This window comes from Suricata suricatta, chromosome 8 (assembly GCF_006229205.1).
Source record: "Suricata suricatta isolate VVHF042 chromosome 8, meerkat_22Aug2017_6uvM2_HiC, whole genome shotgun sequence".
NCBI classification, from domain to species: domain Eukaryota; kingdom Metazoa; phylum Chordata; class Mammalia; order Carnivora; family Herpestidae; genus Suricata; species Suricata suricatta.
The window spans coordinates 45,839,888-45,856,115 of record NC_043707.1 but is presented as its reverse complement, the minus strand read 5'-3'; the positions used below and the strand labels follow the sequence as shown (position 1 = coordinate 45,856,115).

The 16,228-nt window shown below is 51.4% G+C and overlaps 1 long non-coding RNA gene across 1 annotated transcript; it reads left to right on the top strand.

Moving 5' to 3' along the window:
* The first annotated feature begins 6,078 nt into the window (after positions 1 to 6,078).
* LOC115300054 lies at positions 6,079 to 13,996 on the top strand. Its single transcript, XR_003912479.1, has 4 exons — positions 6,079 to 6,167; positions 6,353 to 6,508; positions 6,781 to 6,884; positions 12,967 to 13,996. It is a non-coding gene; the product is annotated as an uncharacterized LOC115300054 (long non-coding RNA).
* Positions 13,997 to 16,228: the final 2,232 nt, after the last annotated feature.

Genomic DNA, 16,228 nt, shown 5'->3' with positions numbered 1-16,228 from the left:
TATTTACCTGACAGCATCTTGTCTTGGCGTCTGTGGGGGGAGTGGGGGGTGGGGACAGGGGAGAGGAGCAAAAACAGACCCATAACAACTATCACACACACACACACACACACACACACACACACACACACACACACACTGCTGCTGCCAGGGGTCCAGGCTTCCAGGCTACTCAGAAGAAGGCGTCGCTGCTGTGCGCTGTCATCTCATGGATGCATCATGCATCCCTCCACCAGGTGTTCTTTCTTTTCTTTGTGGATTGTTTCTCCAGGCCGGGTGACTGCTGCCTCTGCTCATTTGTGTGACTGAATTCAGAACAAAGAAGAAGTCTGTTGGCTCCAAGCCAGTCTCTGGCCTGACAGCGCCCCTCCTCTGGTCTCTGTGTCTGATCCCGTGGCTCCCCAGGCGGGCAGAAGTCCTGGGCTCGCCCATGATCCGTGCCCGGAAACAACTCAGGACCGCACTGGACCTTGTGCACCGGAAACAGTTCAGGAGATGAAAGCCCTTTGCACCTGATTCCATTTCGGATGGAATCTTTTCTGATCCTCTTTCAAATGGCCCGTCCAAAAGAGGCATCTGAAAAGAGAATTGGGAGCCACGTGTCCCCTCTGGCCGGCAGCCTTGTGAAGTGACGGCCCCACGGGCCACCTGGTCTTCCTGCCTGTTGTGTTATGACTTAGCAGCCAGGTCGCCCCACACCCAGGGACGAGCTGCTGTCTCCGGGGCAACACATGGCTGGGAAGTTCAAGAGCAGGGTCCAGCCAGCTTCTATAAAGAGCCACACAGCGCACGTTGTAGTCATTGTAAGCTACCCACAGTCTGGCCCCGTCACCTGATTTTCTCTGCTGGTTCCTTAAGACCCTTTAGAAATATAAAAGCCAGTCTTAGCTCACAGTCCATACAAAAAACAGGCTGTAAGGGTGGGGAAAGTCCAGACCACGGGCCAGATCCAACCCACCGCCTGTTTTTGTAAAATGAAGTTTTATTGAAACTTGGCCTTGCTAGTTTGTTTCTGTCTCCTCCAGGGCTGCTTTCCACTGAGACAGCAGAACGAGTTGTTGTGAGGAGGCTATAAAACCAACACAGCCTGAAATACCTACAGTGTGGCCCTTTACAGGAAATATAAGCCAGGCCTTACCCTAAGGCAACAATGTAAATGACTCACACATATTTCAGTTTTGAAGATGTCTCACGTGCACGCCTATTTAATACTTCAAACAGTTTTTCCAGATTAATGTTAGGCCCATTGTACAGATACGGAAACTGGTCCTCTGGCTAATAAATGGCAGAACCAGAAGCTAAACCCAGATCTTTGACCTCTCAGCTAGAGAGTTCTGATAATGCTACTCCCTTCCCTGAAGCCTGGAATATACTTCTTTTGTTTAAGTTTATTTTGAGAGAGAGGGAGAGAGAGCAAGTAGGGGAGGGGCAGGGAGAGAGGGAGAGAGGATCCCAAGCAGGTTCCGTGCTGTTAGTACAGAACACAGTGTGGGGTTCAAAGGAAGGGCCAGGTCCCTCGGTACCAGCATGTGAGAGAGACTGGGCATGAGTGCAATAGAGCCGACCTAACGCAGAAACTCTTATGATCATCCTGAGATCCTGGTGTGCAGAGAACATCTCCAAGGGCTTTCCTTGCACAGAAACACTATTTAGACAGGCCGCCTGGCTGGCAAGAGAGCTGTCCCTTAAAATCCAAGTGTGGCGTCTGTAAACATTTAACAGGCAGTCCCAGCACCGTGAAGGGCACGCCAATCCTTCCATAGAGGCCAGGACTGACCTTGCACTCCACGGAGTCCCAGAGCTAGAATTGGGGGTGTCATGCCATCACTTGTATGAGAGAGACCCCCAGTGGACATTGGTGGTATTGCTGTTTCCTGGAGACTCCAGAAACAGCCTCAGGCTTCCCCAGGAGTTCACTTCTCAGGCTGGGAGTGTATGTAAACTGCTGGCGTTGCCATTGAGCAACTTCCCCGGTGTGTGCAGGTCAATGAGAGTTGTCCTCTTCAGAATGCTCCCTGAGGGAGGCTGGTGTACGTGTGTTTCACAATCCTGCATCTCCCCAGATAGGTGAGGAGCACTGACTCTGGGCTGCCTTCATGGCCCTTCAGGTGCTGTTTGGGTCTTATCCATGGGGCAGATCAGACCCCTGAGAAGAGCTGCCTTTGTTTTAACTTCCTGCCGTCCAGCTTTGCTCCACACCTGTTTTGTGGGTCCCATAACGTTGTTAGCTTTGTTTGTTGTTATTGTTTGTGGGTTTTCTTTGAATTGACCACCAAAGACATAAACTAGCATTCCCAGCATTTCTGGGAAGGGCAAGTCACATTTGTTCTGAGTTTTCGGGCAGCAGCCAATGGCTGAGGCTGAGGACCTGCTGCCCGCTTCGGACTGGCAGAGTCTCCGGTTTGCCACCCCCCCCCCCCGAGATCCCTATTGTCTCTTACTGCCTGCCTTGCTCTTGATTACGTGGCCTTCTCAGTCCCTTTAGAAGTGTTACACTCACATACAAAATCATTGCCGTACACTTACTTACTTACACTTACTGCCACGGGACCAGACACCATGCTGAACATGGTACGCACATTCTCCCATCTGACTCAAGGAAGTAGATGTCATTATTCTGAACTCAAAATACAGAAACCGGGATTCACCGTCCCTAAGCGATTTGCCTGTGGTCTGACAGCGAGCATGCAATTAACCGCTGTGCTCAGGCAGGCGGGCAGATCGGGATTTAATTCCCTAAGATAGTCGAAAGTCAGGCTGCATTGACAGAAAATGTCTTCATAAGCCACATACTGAATTGAATTTCAGCCTGGGACATACGCATTTTTCCTTGTCGATAATGGGCTCCTTTCATTGGTTTAGAAGGCACCACTGGCTCAGTAAAAACCCCGACCACTAGGTTTTTCATTTTCTTCCCATAATATGTTCAGGAATGGCTAGCCACGACCCTGATTATGAAGTCACCAAGATACCTTTGGTGTTAAAAATACTCTCCCTCTCTTATCCAGGAGCCCTGTCTTGACCCCCTTCTGATGCCAGGTGCCTGGTGCCCTGAGCTCCCCAGAAGGGACCTGGCACACCACCTGTACCCAAACGCTGAGATGTCACCTCACTTTCCAGAATTTTCCCATCCCTTTTGTGTATTGAAATGTCCTTCGTCACAGCCTCCTCCGCCATGTCCCCAATCTTCAAGTGCTAGCTAAGCGACTGTTACATTAATCTGATCAACGGACGGGGGAAATGAGGTGCTGACCGCCTCACTCATTCCTCCATCACCGCCTGCGAACTGGCCACCCCCTCTTTTTAAAACCATCTCGGGGATCGTAGGAGACTGAAGGCAAAGCTCAACTCTGCGGCCACCCTTCCCAGAGGCCGTCCTCTGATCCCTCCCATACCTTTGTCCCCTCCTACTGCTGGGTCTTTCCAGCTAACCCTGTCCTCTGCCTGGGGACAGATCCCTTCCACCCCCAGGCACCCAAGTCTGCCTCCTTGAAGGCAATCTTGGCTCAGTCACAACCGCATCAGAAAGCACACCCTGACCAGCCCCCTCCCGCCTCCCACTGATGAGGTCACTGTCAGACTCCAGCACCCAGAACCTGTCTTCAGGGGCAGAATTCCACGTTTATTCATCTGACAAACACATCCGTGCCCTCATCAGGTGATGGAGGCCACGATGCTCTCGTGGAAGGGTTTCACCTGCTTCCGTCCCTTTCATGTCCCTAGGGCCTCGATGTCCAACTTATATTTGTTGAAGAAAAGTGTGGCTGGGAGAGGAGAGTAGGGAGGAATTTTTCACTGAAATTCTAGTTGAATCGGAGAGTACCCAAATGGCCTGCCCAAGGACACAGGGCTAGTTAGTGACACCACAGAAAGTTGGACCCAAGGTCCCAAGGCACATTTCCTTTCCACTCTGTCATTCTTTCCTCCGGGGCCTCTGTGGGCTGTAATGAAGAGTCACACCCTGGAAATGATGATGGCTTTGGAGGCGTGCCCAGTGTGGCTCCAGACGCAGGTAGAGCAGCAGAACCCGGCGGCAGCAGGGTCCCTTTGCCACACACAGGGGCAGAGAGGGGCTGCAAGCGCCAGGGCAGACCTCTGGGTCACAGAAAGACATCTTCGACATGGCACCACCCGGGCAGACCCCCGGGATACCAGGGCTCATCTCAGTGGGAGCGGAAGACTTGGGATAAGCAACGTGCTGGAAGAAAGGGGCCATCTGTCATGCCTTTACAATGCACAAAACCCTTTAGGGACACTGTTGGGTGGATTCTGACACGAGGCCTGCCCCAGACATATTAGTCTCCCCATTTACAGATGAGGAGAAGGGTCCAGAGACCAAGCTGCCAAGCATCACTCACCAGCCAGTGGAAGAATTGGTTGTTAAACCCGATGTGGGAGGTTGCTGAGAGAACTCTTGCACCAAGATGCAGCACAGCCTCAAATAAAGAAGAGGAGGCTCAAGACCTCAGGAAAGTACAGGACACAGGAGCCTCAGAGATATCAGGAGGATAAGGAGAGATGCCTGGGGGCTCCGTTGGTTCAGTGGCCGACATTGACTCAGGTCATGATCTCATGGTTCGTGAGTTCAAGCCCTGCGTTGGGCTCTCTGCTGACAGCTCAGAGCCTGCTTCGGACCTTGCCTGTCTCTCTCTCTGCCCCTCCCTGGGCCATGCTCTCTCTCAAAAATAAACAAACATTAGAAGGAGGAGGAGGAGGAGAGAGCCAGAGGGGGCTGGAGGGAACATCACAGAAGAAGGCTCAGTAGGAGGCTGCAGGCCCTGGGAGCGGTGGGGAGGTGGCTGGCACACAGAGTGTAGACTCTGGCAGTGATGTGGAGAGGGAGCAGGAGCCTGGCCAGAGGAGGCCCCCATTATGGGCGGAGAGCTCAATGCACCGTCCTATTTCCTCAAGGCCACACGTACCCTTCCTTCCTCCCCAGTCCTTTTAGCAAAAGGAGTTTTTATTTCCACCTTCTATAGAGACATTCATTTGTTAGCAATCAGCTGTCCTAGATTCAGAAGAAAATGGCAGTCTGGTAGACCAGCTGTCCAGTTTAAAAGAAAATTCAGTGATATGTCCTTGCCCTTAATGGTGGGTGTCTGATGCCTGTTTCTGAGAGAGCAGCACGGGGCGGGGGGAGGGGGGGGCAGGGGAGGGGAGGGGAGGAGAGACACTGTGCTTCCTGAGGAGGGAGGGGGCTCAAGAAGGGGCACTCACAGCTGGCCTCTTCTGGGTGGCCCGGGGCACGTGATGTTCGGAGTTCATTCCCCGCCTCCAGAGGGAGGAGCCGATGGAACGGCCTCGAAGGCTTCTTCTCCTGATGGTTTGCTGGTTCTCCAACCTCGGCCTGGGGGTGCAGGCAGAGTGAGACAAGAAAGAGACAGTGTTGGCCAGGAGTCACCCAAGAGGTGATTTAACAGAAGAGTAATTGAACGAATATGAGATTGTGTTTTGTGTTTTGTTTAATGTTTTTTATTTATTTTTGAGAGACAGAGGGAGACAGTGTGAGCAGGGGAGGCTCAGAGAGAGAGGAAGACACAGAATCTGAAGCAGGCTCCAGGCTCTGAGCTAGCTGTCAGCACAGAGCCCGATGCAGGGCTCGAACCCACAAACCGTGAGATCATGACCTGAGGCAAAGCCAGGTGCTTAACCAACAGAGCCACCCAGGGGTCCCAAGATTGTGTTTGGAGTTCACCTCACCCCAATAGTTTCTCCTATTGTCCATCTGCAAGAAAAATAATTGTAGGTTTGAGAAGACAGTGGGTGTTGTCTTGTATAAAAGGGCACAGATTTGGGGGTTGGGTTCAAAGGGCAAGACCTCAAGCAGATGGCTCACGCCCTCTGAGCACCACGCACACCTCATGGGGTTGACGGGTCTCCACAGGGAGAAGACAGGTCCCAGTAACATCCTACAAAGCACCTGTCCCCCCAGCCAGCTCTCTTCTCCGCCCACTGGGGGCTGGAACGACCACAGTGCAGGAAGGCGCTGGCTGCGAATTGAAATCCATCCCGTGTTTTTCTAGCACCAGACATGTGGTGCCTTCCTCTTTCATGCCTGGGGTTCACCACAACTACGTAGAATCATAGAATCGGGAGGGGGGTGCTCTTCCAACTTGAGGACGGACAACTGGAGGCCAGAGGGCGGCTTCCCCTCGCAAACGGAAGAGGTGAGGTTGAAACCTCATTTGCGGGATCCAATCCCAAATAGTCTTTCCCCAGATTCCCAGAGACACCGCAGGCAGGGCTGCCCTGGTGGAGCGGTCCTTCGGGAGGGCAGTTAGCTCGGGGGTTGCTCTGGAAAGCCCCCACTGTTACTTATAATAAGTCACACTTACCCTCCTCTTGTTCTCAGAACACCCTTTATTCTGGCCGGAAGGGAACAAGCTTCACCGGCCGCCTGGGACCCCAGGGGACTATTCAACTGCTTCCTTGGGTCAGTCAAGGCTTTTCTACCAGTGTCCCCCAACTCAAGGCAAACGCTGCTATTTATACGAGGTCTTGCTTCTTGGTGAGTCTGCTCTCCCCCTGGGAGGTGCAGGGTGAGTGATTTTGTCCTTTTGTTGCAGCTCCGGGAGCTTCTGACTCCAGGGACGCTGCAGTGGCCCCGGGCCCCCTGCTCACTGCACCTGCTGCCTTTACACCCCTCGCAGGGCCTCGTTAATGTGACTGCTGGGTCCTCTGTCCTAGGGGGTTTTGTCACCCAGAGGCCGAGGCGTGAGGAGGGCTGGGCAGCAAAGCCCTTGTAAGCTCGTAGCTAACAAGGCTGTTCATTCTCTCCAGGGGCCGAGTAAATAACAGCTCCTTAAATGTGCACTTGCTCCAACGGGTCGTGACGCTCGCTTCCCCATGACTGCGGCTGAAGATACGGGGTGAAACCCACCCGGGTGAGTCACTTCAACCGCTGGTGCTTACGGTGCTTACGTGAGCTCAGCAGCCCCGCCCCCCGCCCCGGCGCAGGGCTCCAGATCATCTACAGGGCTGAAACCCGCCCCCTCTGCCCACACCAGTTCCTCAAGAAATCACCCAACTCAGGCTTCACCGTCTCTGACTTCTTTCCACTTGCAGGCCAACCCCTCCCGGGCCCAGCTTAGAAACCTGGTCTAGACTCAAGCCCCTTGATGCCAGCCTTGCCCCACCTCCCAGGTCGGTCACCTCCCAGCGAAGGGCTTGGGGCAGGCAGACCTGGATCCCAATCCCTCTCCTACCCCTTTACGAGTGATGCAGTCTTAAGCGTGTTGCTATATTTCTATGAGCCTCTGTCTTTCCATCTGCATAATGGGAATAATAGTACCATCTACCTTCTAGCGAAGGGTGAGATGCAGCAACACAATGCATTTGGCTCGGTGACTGGCACGTGGTGAAGGTTCAGTGAAGGGCTCGTGTGCGTGCCGCTGCGTGTGGGTGTGTGCAGGCACTCACCCGTGAACGAGTGCCCGAGTCTCGACTCCTTCACTGTATTTTTTTCACCATTTTCCAATGTGAGCACCATGGGGCTACATTTCTATTTTCTCAAGAATCCTACTTCTCATTTCATCCTTGCTCTTGCTTTTGGTTTTCTAACCTCTTCTCCCATAGATTTTCCCTAACTCTTTGCACTTCTATTCTCCTCTGTTCATTTCAAATGGCATACAATAGCAATGTATCAGTATTTACAACATTTTCAGTCCTGTTTAACAGGACAGGGGGTAGAAGCTGAAGGACTAGCTTCAGGCGGCATAGCCTTTGGAAAGCAATCTGGCAACATTGACTGAAATTAAAATTAAAAATATATACAGAGAGTGCCTGGGTGGCTCAATCGGTTAAGCCTCTGACTTTGGCTCAGGTCAGGATCTCGTGGTTCATGAGTTCGAGCCCCCTGTCAGGCTCTGTGCTGATGGCTCAGAGCCTGGAGCTTGCTTCAGGTTCTATGTCTCCCTCTCTCTGTCCCTCCCCTGCTTACGCTCTGTCTCTCAAAAAATAAACACTAAAAAAAATTTTAAATACATATATATATATATATATATATACCTTTTGACAGATCCATTCCACTCTGGGAATCTACACCATAGAAATAAAAATACAGTTCACCCTGAACAACATGGGTTTGAAAAGTCCGTGTCTCGGGGCACCCAGGTGGCTCAGTTGGTTGAGTGTCCAACTTCCACTCAGGTCATGATCTCATGGTCTGTAAGTTTGAGCCCTGCATTGGGCTCTGTGCTGACAGCTCAGAGCCTGGAGTGACCCGGCCCGCAGGTCAGTCAACGCAAGTCCTGAGGGAGGGAGGGAGAATTGGGGGGCAGGGAGCACAGAGAACGGAGGCAAGACAAAGTTTCTGATCAAGCCTCAGTTTATTGAGAAAACACAAGCATCTTATAAAGAGCAGAAAGCACAGGTTGGTTACTAAGAAACAGGGTCACGTGAAAAGGCTAGGGTAAAGGAGGAACAGAAGCCACAGTTTTAGCACAGCGTCTGAGGAGCCGATAAGAAAGCCCAGCTAAGCTGTCTCCGGCCTTGAGCTGGGAGTGATAACACTGTCCTGCCCTGCAGGTGGCCGATCTTAGGTCAGGGCACACATCTCTTCCCCCGGCAGCTCTCCTGGCAGCTCTCCACACTGGAGCCTACTTCAAGATTCTGTATCTCCCTCTCTCTCTGCTCCTCAAAAATAAACATTAAAAAAAAATTTTTTAAGTCCGTGTCCACTCATAAGCAGAATTTTTTCTATAAATACAGCACAGCAGCATGAATGTATTTTCTCTTCCTTATGATTTTCTTAAAAACATTTTCCTTTCTCTAGCTTACTTTATTGTAAGTGTACCGTAAATATATAATGCATATAACATACAGAATATATGTTAATTGACTGTTTATGTTACTGGTAAGGCATTCAGCCAACAGTGGGTTACTAGTAAAGTTTTTGGAGTCAAAAGTTAGACATGGAATTTTTACGGCATGGGGGTCAGTGCCCGAACCCGTGTTGTTCAAGGGGGAATTGGACCAGAAGTTATGACTATATGCACAAGGATGTCTACTAAGTTGTTGTTTAGAGTGGGAAGCCAAACCTAGGGACAAAGCAAATGTCCTTCAGAGGGGAGAGGGTGAATATCTCGGGACACGTGAGGAAATATTCTACAGCCATTATGAAGAATAAATTGGACCCATTGCAGGCGATTCATAGGGATTGCCACAAGTAATTGGTGAGACGAAGCAAAGTACAGGGAATTGTGAATAAAATCAGCCCATTTTAAGAAGAAATACGCCACCCTTCCCCACCGTTTGCCCCCATTGTGTATGTGAGCCAACAACATGAACATGGAGAGATGTGGCAGAAGCCAGCCCTGGTGTCACCCTCAGTTTGGAGGAGGGACAGCCACATGGCAAGAGGGCGACGGGAGAAAGTGAGGGAGGACCCCATCAGAAGATAAAGGGAAAAAAAGGACCCCATCAAAAATCAAAACAATATATAACGTATTCACATTTATCCGCTCATGTAAAAGGTGCGAGTGTATGCAAGAAGAAATTTTAAACCACATTTACATATCTTAAACTTTTTTGTTAGCCCCAAGCACACATAAGTATGTTCCTTCACCAAGAGTTTGACATACAGTCAAGGTTTTCGCACCGAGAATAAGTCTATTTTTTGGAGTTCCGCCCTACCCTGTCTTGGTACAGAAATCACACCCTCAGTTCATGGTCTATAATTTCTAATGTCAGTTTCCAAAGAGCAGAGAACTTAAGACATTGAAAACAAGTTTGGTACAGGAACCTTTTAGATACAAGGCTCGGCCTCCCATCTTCTTCACTGTCTTGCTACATCCAAGTCAACAATAGCGTTGGTTTTAAGTCTCTCCTCTGTTAGGTCTCTCCAAGCTGTCAACTCAGTTCTCAGAAAAACAATACTTCTTCCCTTCACACCCACACCTGCCCTGTTTATGTGACATCCATTGGAGTACAGCTGGCCCAGAAGAGGCTTGGGAACCAACACATCTCCCTGTAGGTGACACTCATGTCACCAGGTAGAGACGGTTCATGTGGCATCCTGGAAGCCACAAGCACCCCCTGGCCTGCATTCAGCGTGCCCACCGGGAGGGAATCCACAAGGTCACACAGCCTGGTGGGTCAGTCACGAGAGGCAACCTTCTCTGAAAACTCGCACATGCTGTGAATCTGTGAGCGGGAAGTCCCTTGCTGGGTCACATCCCGCTCTTGGATAAGGTGACTCAGTGATTCCGTGATTGAACTATCTCGGGTTGTGAGTGAGTGCAGAGTCAGGATTACTTGGAGGATCACATCCTTTTTACCTGCGTGGATCTGCGGATCTGGCCACAAGTCCGGGGTAAGCGGCCCGGCTGGGTAGGTGCCCTTGGGGCTGAAAAAATGTCCTGGGACAGGCGACCCAGCCTCAGGACAGAACTCTGGCCCAGCTTTCAATAGCCTACTTTGCTAGGAAACTGGGCACATCACTTTATGTCACTACACCTGTTTCCTTGTCCGCAAAATGGGGTGACCCTGCCTAACTCACAGAGTTTCTGAGATTCGGATGAGATGGATGTTTGTAAGAGTATTTACCACAACGAGAGGCCCCTCCGGGCTGTTTTCGCATGTGCACACCTTTGTAGCAACCGGATGGGGTGAGGATCCTGTCCCTTCAGCAGGCAGCAAAGTTTACAGCCAATGAGCTTACTTACACATAGAGCAGGTGGAGAGGATCGGAGTCCACTTTCACCAGCTCCCCGCAAGTGTCCCTGGGTCCGTCATGTCATCTCTCTGAGCAACAGCTCTGTCACCTGGGAAGTGGGGAACAATGGTGGGACAGTGGCTTAGCAGTTATAGTGAGGATAAAACAGAGGCTGCGAGGCCCAAGGCGTCCAGAACACAGGAGGGGCCCAAGTAGAGGTTATTCTGGTGGACATGATTCTTGGTCCACACACTAAAATAGGAAATAAATGTCATGTCCCCTAGTGTCTGTAACTCAAGTCTGACTCTGAGTTCTCATTTCTCTTTGTTGGTGGAAAACTTAAACCCCAGCCCTTCTCAGGGAATGTCCCCACTGTGGCATTGTGGGCTGTGACCTCACACTGTGAAGGACCCGGGGTGGATGGGGGGTAATGGCCCCTGATTTCCCAATCACACAGCTTGGGGCCAAGTGTCCTTTGCCCTGTCCATCTGTCCTTTGGCTCGCTATTGCTTCTGGGACATATTTAGAGCACAAAGTAGTCTCCCTGGCTCGAGCCAGGAACCAAATGGGTGCAAGACGGTAGGGAAGCGTAGGACCCATGGTGAAACAGACAGTGATTGCCTGAAGACATCCAAACTCAAAAAAAGGAGGTTAGCCCTGTGAAGCCTAGACAAAACACACCCGTGGGCTGACTCTTGGCTGCTCTGTGGACCCACTGGGCCCTCACTCTGTTAGAGCTCTACCTCACCCCTTCTGACGCCCCTCACTCCCTTCCCTGTTTTATTCTTCTCTTAGCCCTTAATACTGTACTTTCCTTATTTATCCTGTTTCATGTCTATCTCCACCCACTCGAATGCAGGCCCTTGAAGGCAGAGTTTTGTCTCTCTGGTTCACTCTCATATCCCATGTGTCCAGAACAGTGCCTGACACATAGTAGGCACTGAGTTAATAGATGTTGGATGGATGGGTGCATGGATGGACGGACAGATGGACAAATGACTTCAATGTTGAATGAATGAATTGGTTTTCTTTCTTCTCTTCCTGATACTTCTGCTCTCGGAAGATTCTCAAGCTGGTCTGGGTCTAGAGGGAGGCCAACAAGACGCTCTGCTAAGGAGCGAAATTAAGATCATCCCCTGGTCAACAGACATCCTTAAATGTGGCAAGGTTATCCACGGGAAATAAGCAAAGGAGCAGACTTTGAAATTCCTGCTCATGAGTTTTTCATCAAAGCCAGGAAAGCACCCTTCTAATAAAACACTATTTTAGGGTCTAACTAAAATATTGAAACTTAAAAATACGATTGAGTTTGAAAACACCTCCTTTTCATTTTTTCGATTTTCTTTTTTAGTTACTGTAATGTTCTAGAAAAATCTCCCTCGTTAAGAAAACACGTACAGGCGTGTATACAGGGGCACACATCTTTTTTTTTTTTCTTTTGCTCGTCTCCAGTAGCGGTTGGCCGGGAGAGATGTGCCCACCAAGTGGTTTTATGAGTCATCCCTAAACAGGCCTGTAAGTGTCTCATCTCCAACTGCTCTTGTCTGAAGGAGGGCGCGGCGAGGGGGTTCCAGAAAGCTCCTGAGGGAGGCAGTCTTTGCTGGGGGGCTTTTCTCCGTGACTCCCAAATCAGGACCCAGAGGCCCTACGACTTTTTTTTTAATAGTTTATTTTCAAATTGGTTTCCTTAATACACCCAGTGCTTCTCCCCACGAATGCCCCCCACCATGACCATTACCCCCTTCCCCCACCCCCTCCCCCTTCAGTCCACAGTTCATTTTCAGTATTCAGTAGTCTTTCATGATCTGTGTCCCTCACTCTCCCCAGCTCTCTTTCCCCCTTCCCCTCCCTATGGTCCTCTGTTAGGTTTGTCCTGTTAGACCTATGAGTGCAAACATATGGTTTCTGTCCTTCTCCGCCTGACTTATTTCACTTAGCATGACACCCTCGAGGTCCATCCACTTTCCTACAAATGGCCAGATTTCATTCTTTCTCATTGCCATGTAGTACTCCATTGTGTATATATACCACATCTTCTTGATCCATTCATCAGGTGATGGACATTTAGGCTCTTTCCATGTTTTGGCTATTGTTGACAGTGCTGCTGTGAACATTGGGGTACATGTGCCCCTATGCATCAGCACTTCTGTATCCCTTGGGTAAATCCCTCGCAGGGCTATTGCTGGGTCATAGGGGAGTTCTACTGATAGTTTTTTGAGGAACCTCCACACTGTTTTCCAGAGCGGCGGCACCAGTTTACATTCCCACCAACAGTGTAGACTTTAATCAGTATTTTCCTCTGTGCATGAAAGGCTCTTGAATCTTGAAGAAGAGGAGATCGAGAAGAGGAAAAGCCTGGAGAGAGAGGAAGGACACTTCTTCCCCAGACGTCAGACAGTAACCCAGGCCGCCCAGGGAACCCACACATTTGCTCCCTCTGTTCTCACTTCTGCCATCCCCGGCCCCTCCCTCTCTGACCCCATGGGGTACTGCGCTGCTGCCTGGCCTCTCTCTGCAGGGCCCCGGGGCCATGCTTGCTCAGGCTGGCACACCAATGTGACAGTTGTGGGGGCAGGGTCTCAGAGGTGTCCCGACCATACATGGAGGGGTGACCGCCTGCATCTCGTTTCTCAGGGCACAGCTTGGCAGTGAGGAGCCCGCTGGGGCTGCCCTCCCCAAGCTGAATCCTTCCTTCCACTTGTGCCAGACTGACCTGGGACAAGCACCTGTCACTTTCATCCTTCAAGAATCAAGGAGAGCGGCGGCACCTGCCTGTCCCATGGGGCAGGATGCAGGTGGAGCCAGAGGCCTTGGGGAGGAGCGCAGGGGACACAGAGAGGTGGGCAAGACTGAACACAGAGACGAGGCTGATGACCCAGGGTGTGTGTCCTGGGCGGGGAGCACGGCTAAGGGTGGCAGGGAGGAGGGACATAGTGAGGACGGCCCATCTCGAGACCCCATGGCGAGCACTGGTTCATGACGCTTGCGCAGACTCACTGGCTGTGTCTGATGCTGGGCTGTAGTTCTTTGCTCTGACTTCCAAATAGAAAGCTGCTTCGTCCTCTGGTGACCCCCAGCCCCGGGTAGAGCGGGGGAAACATAGTCAGAGTCCCAAGGGAAGGGATATCACCTATGGAGCCTCTAGGGCTGAGGCAGCTGGTGGGGAAGGCGGCTTCAGGGAGGGTCCCCCTTCCCAGGGCCGGCCCCTCCTGTAACTGCTTAGTTCTTCCAGTTATAATAGTTTTATTAGAATGTAATTCACACATGATACAAGCCACTCATTTAAAGTGTATCTTCTGATGGGTGTCCGGGTGGCTCAGTCAGTTAAACATCCAGCTTCAGCTCAGGTCATGATCTTGCTGTTTGTGGGTTTGAGCCCCACATTGGACTCTGTGCTGACAGCTCAGAGCCTAGAGCCTGCTTCAGATTCTGGGTCTTCCTTACTCTCTGCCCCTCTCTAGCTCACGCTCTGACTCTGTCTCTCAAAAATAAATAAATGTTTTAAAGAAAGTGTATCATTTGATGGTTTTACTCTATTCACAGTTATACAATGACTACAATTTTAGAACATCTTCATCGCTCCAAGAAGAAACCTTACGCTCATTAGCAGTCACTCCCTTTCCCCGACCCAACACCCTCCTCCCAGCCCTAGGCAACTCGTAATCTACTTCTTAGCTCTATACATTTGCCTTTTCTGGACATTTTGCATCCATGAAATTACATAGTATGTGGTCTCTTTGGATTGGCTTCCTTCACTGAGCATGTTTTTAAGGCTCACTCATGTACCATGTATCACATCCTCATTCCTTTTTTTTTTTTTTAAGTTTTATTTTATTTGTTTTGTGTGTGAGAAAGAGAGCACAAGCAGGGGAGGGGCAAATAGAGATGGAGAGAGAGAATCCCAAGCAGGCTCTACGAAGAGCCCAACTCGGGGCTCGATCTCATGAACCGTGAGGTCACGCATGACCTGAGCTGAAAGCAAGAGTGAGACCCTTATCTGACTGAGCCAGCAGGGCGGGGCCCCCTCATCGCTTTGTTTGCTGGGTACTGCCCCCTGGAACATCCCTACCCTTATCGTTTCATCGGCTGGCGGACATTTGGATAGTTTCCCCTATCCGGCTATTATGAATAATGGTCTATAAACATTCACATGCAAGTTTTGGGTGGACATGTTTTTATTTCCCGTGGGGGAGTTTATCAAGGAGTGCAACAGCTGGGTCATTTGGTTATAATCCCTTAGCTCTTTGTGTAGACTTCCATTTGAGGCCTGCATATACTCACCATAAGTGTTCGCCCATCTGCCACACCTCGAGCCCTGAAAAGCACCAGGCTTGGGGGGGGCACACCACTCTGTCACACGCCACTTACAAACAGAGCAAGCCGCCCCCCATGATGCCACGGTGAAGGGGTTGCCGGTAACCTTGACAAACAGAGGGGGTGACAGCCTGATCGAAGTGGGCACAAGAAAGAAGAGGAAGAGAGAAGTCAGAAAAAGGATGCCCAGATCATTTCCTTTGAGAAACCCTTCCCTAGAAGACAGTGGAGACATGAGACAGGAGCTAGACAGGGAAGTGAATCCGGAGGGTCTTGGGTATTTGAGGATGTGAGCAACGACAGTGTGTTGGGGGGATGTGGCAGAAGGGTGAAGGCTGACGACAGGGGAGAGAGGCAGCCGTTAAGTAGCCCAGGTGTGATCCTGGGCAGAGGCAGTGTTACAGATGGAATGTTTTATCCTGAAACCCGTATGTTGAGGCCCTAACCCCAGCTGACTCTATCTGGACCTGTGAGGAGCTGACAAAAGGTAAATGAGGTCACAAGGCGGAGATCCTTCTCTGCACTGGTCCCTCGGAAGAAGAGAAGGCACACCAGGGCTCCTCTCCCAGCTGTGAGAGGACGCAGCCAGAAGGCCGCCCCCTGCAGGCCAGGAAGAGAGCCCTCACCAGCAGCCGGACCAGCCAGTGCCTTGACCTTGGACTTCCCAGCCTCCGGAACTGTGAGAAGAGAAATTTCTGTGGTTGAAATACAGTCTACAGTATTCTGTTACAGCAGTCCCAGCAGACTGAGCCCAGGGGAGAGCCAAGGCGGGGCTCACACGCAGTCACGGGACAGAGGCAGGGGACGCTGCTGGGTGTGGAGACATGTGGTGGTGGCCTCTTATGGGCGCTTTTGTCAGGGACAGAGGCAGAAAGCGAGCCACTGAGTGAGGGCACAGGGCTGCAGGTCTAGGAAGAGAGATGAGGAGACCCTGAGAGAACCCACCAAGGTCACACAGCAAGGCCACGTGAGACACTCACCCCATTGGGGGTCTGTGGTCCCTGAAGTGACACTGCCCAGCCCAGTGCCGTGTTTGCCTGCAGGGACACTCAGCAGCTGTGGGAGCAGGGAGGGAGGCAGCAGAGGTTGGGATCTGGTCCAGCGTGGATCGGGGCGGGGGGGGGGGGGGGGGGGGGGGGGGGGGGGGGGGGGGGGGGGGGGGGGGGGGGGGGGGGGGGGGGGGGGGGGGGGGGGGGGCGCAGAGTCGCTCTCATGACGAACGACGGAGACCCGGTACAGTGAGGGGAATACGAGGTCTCG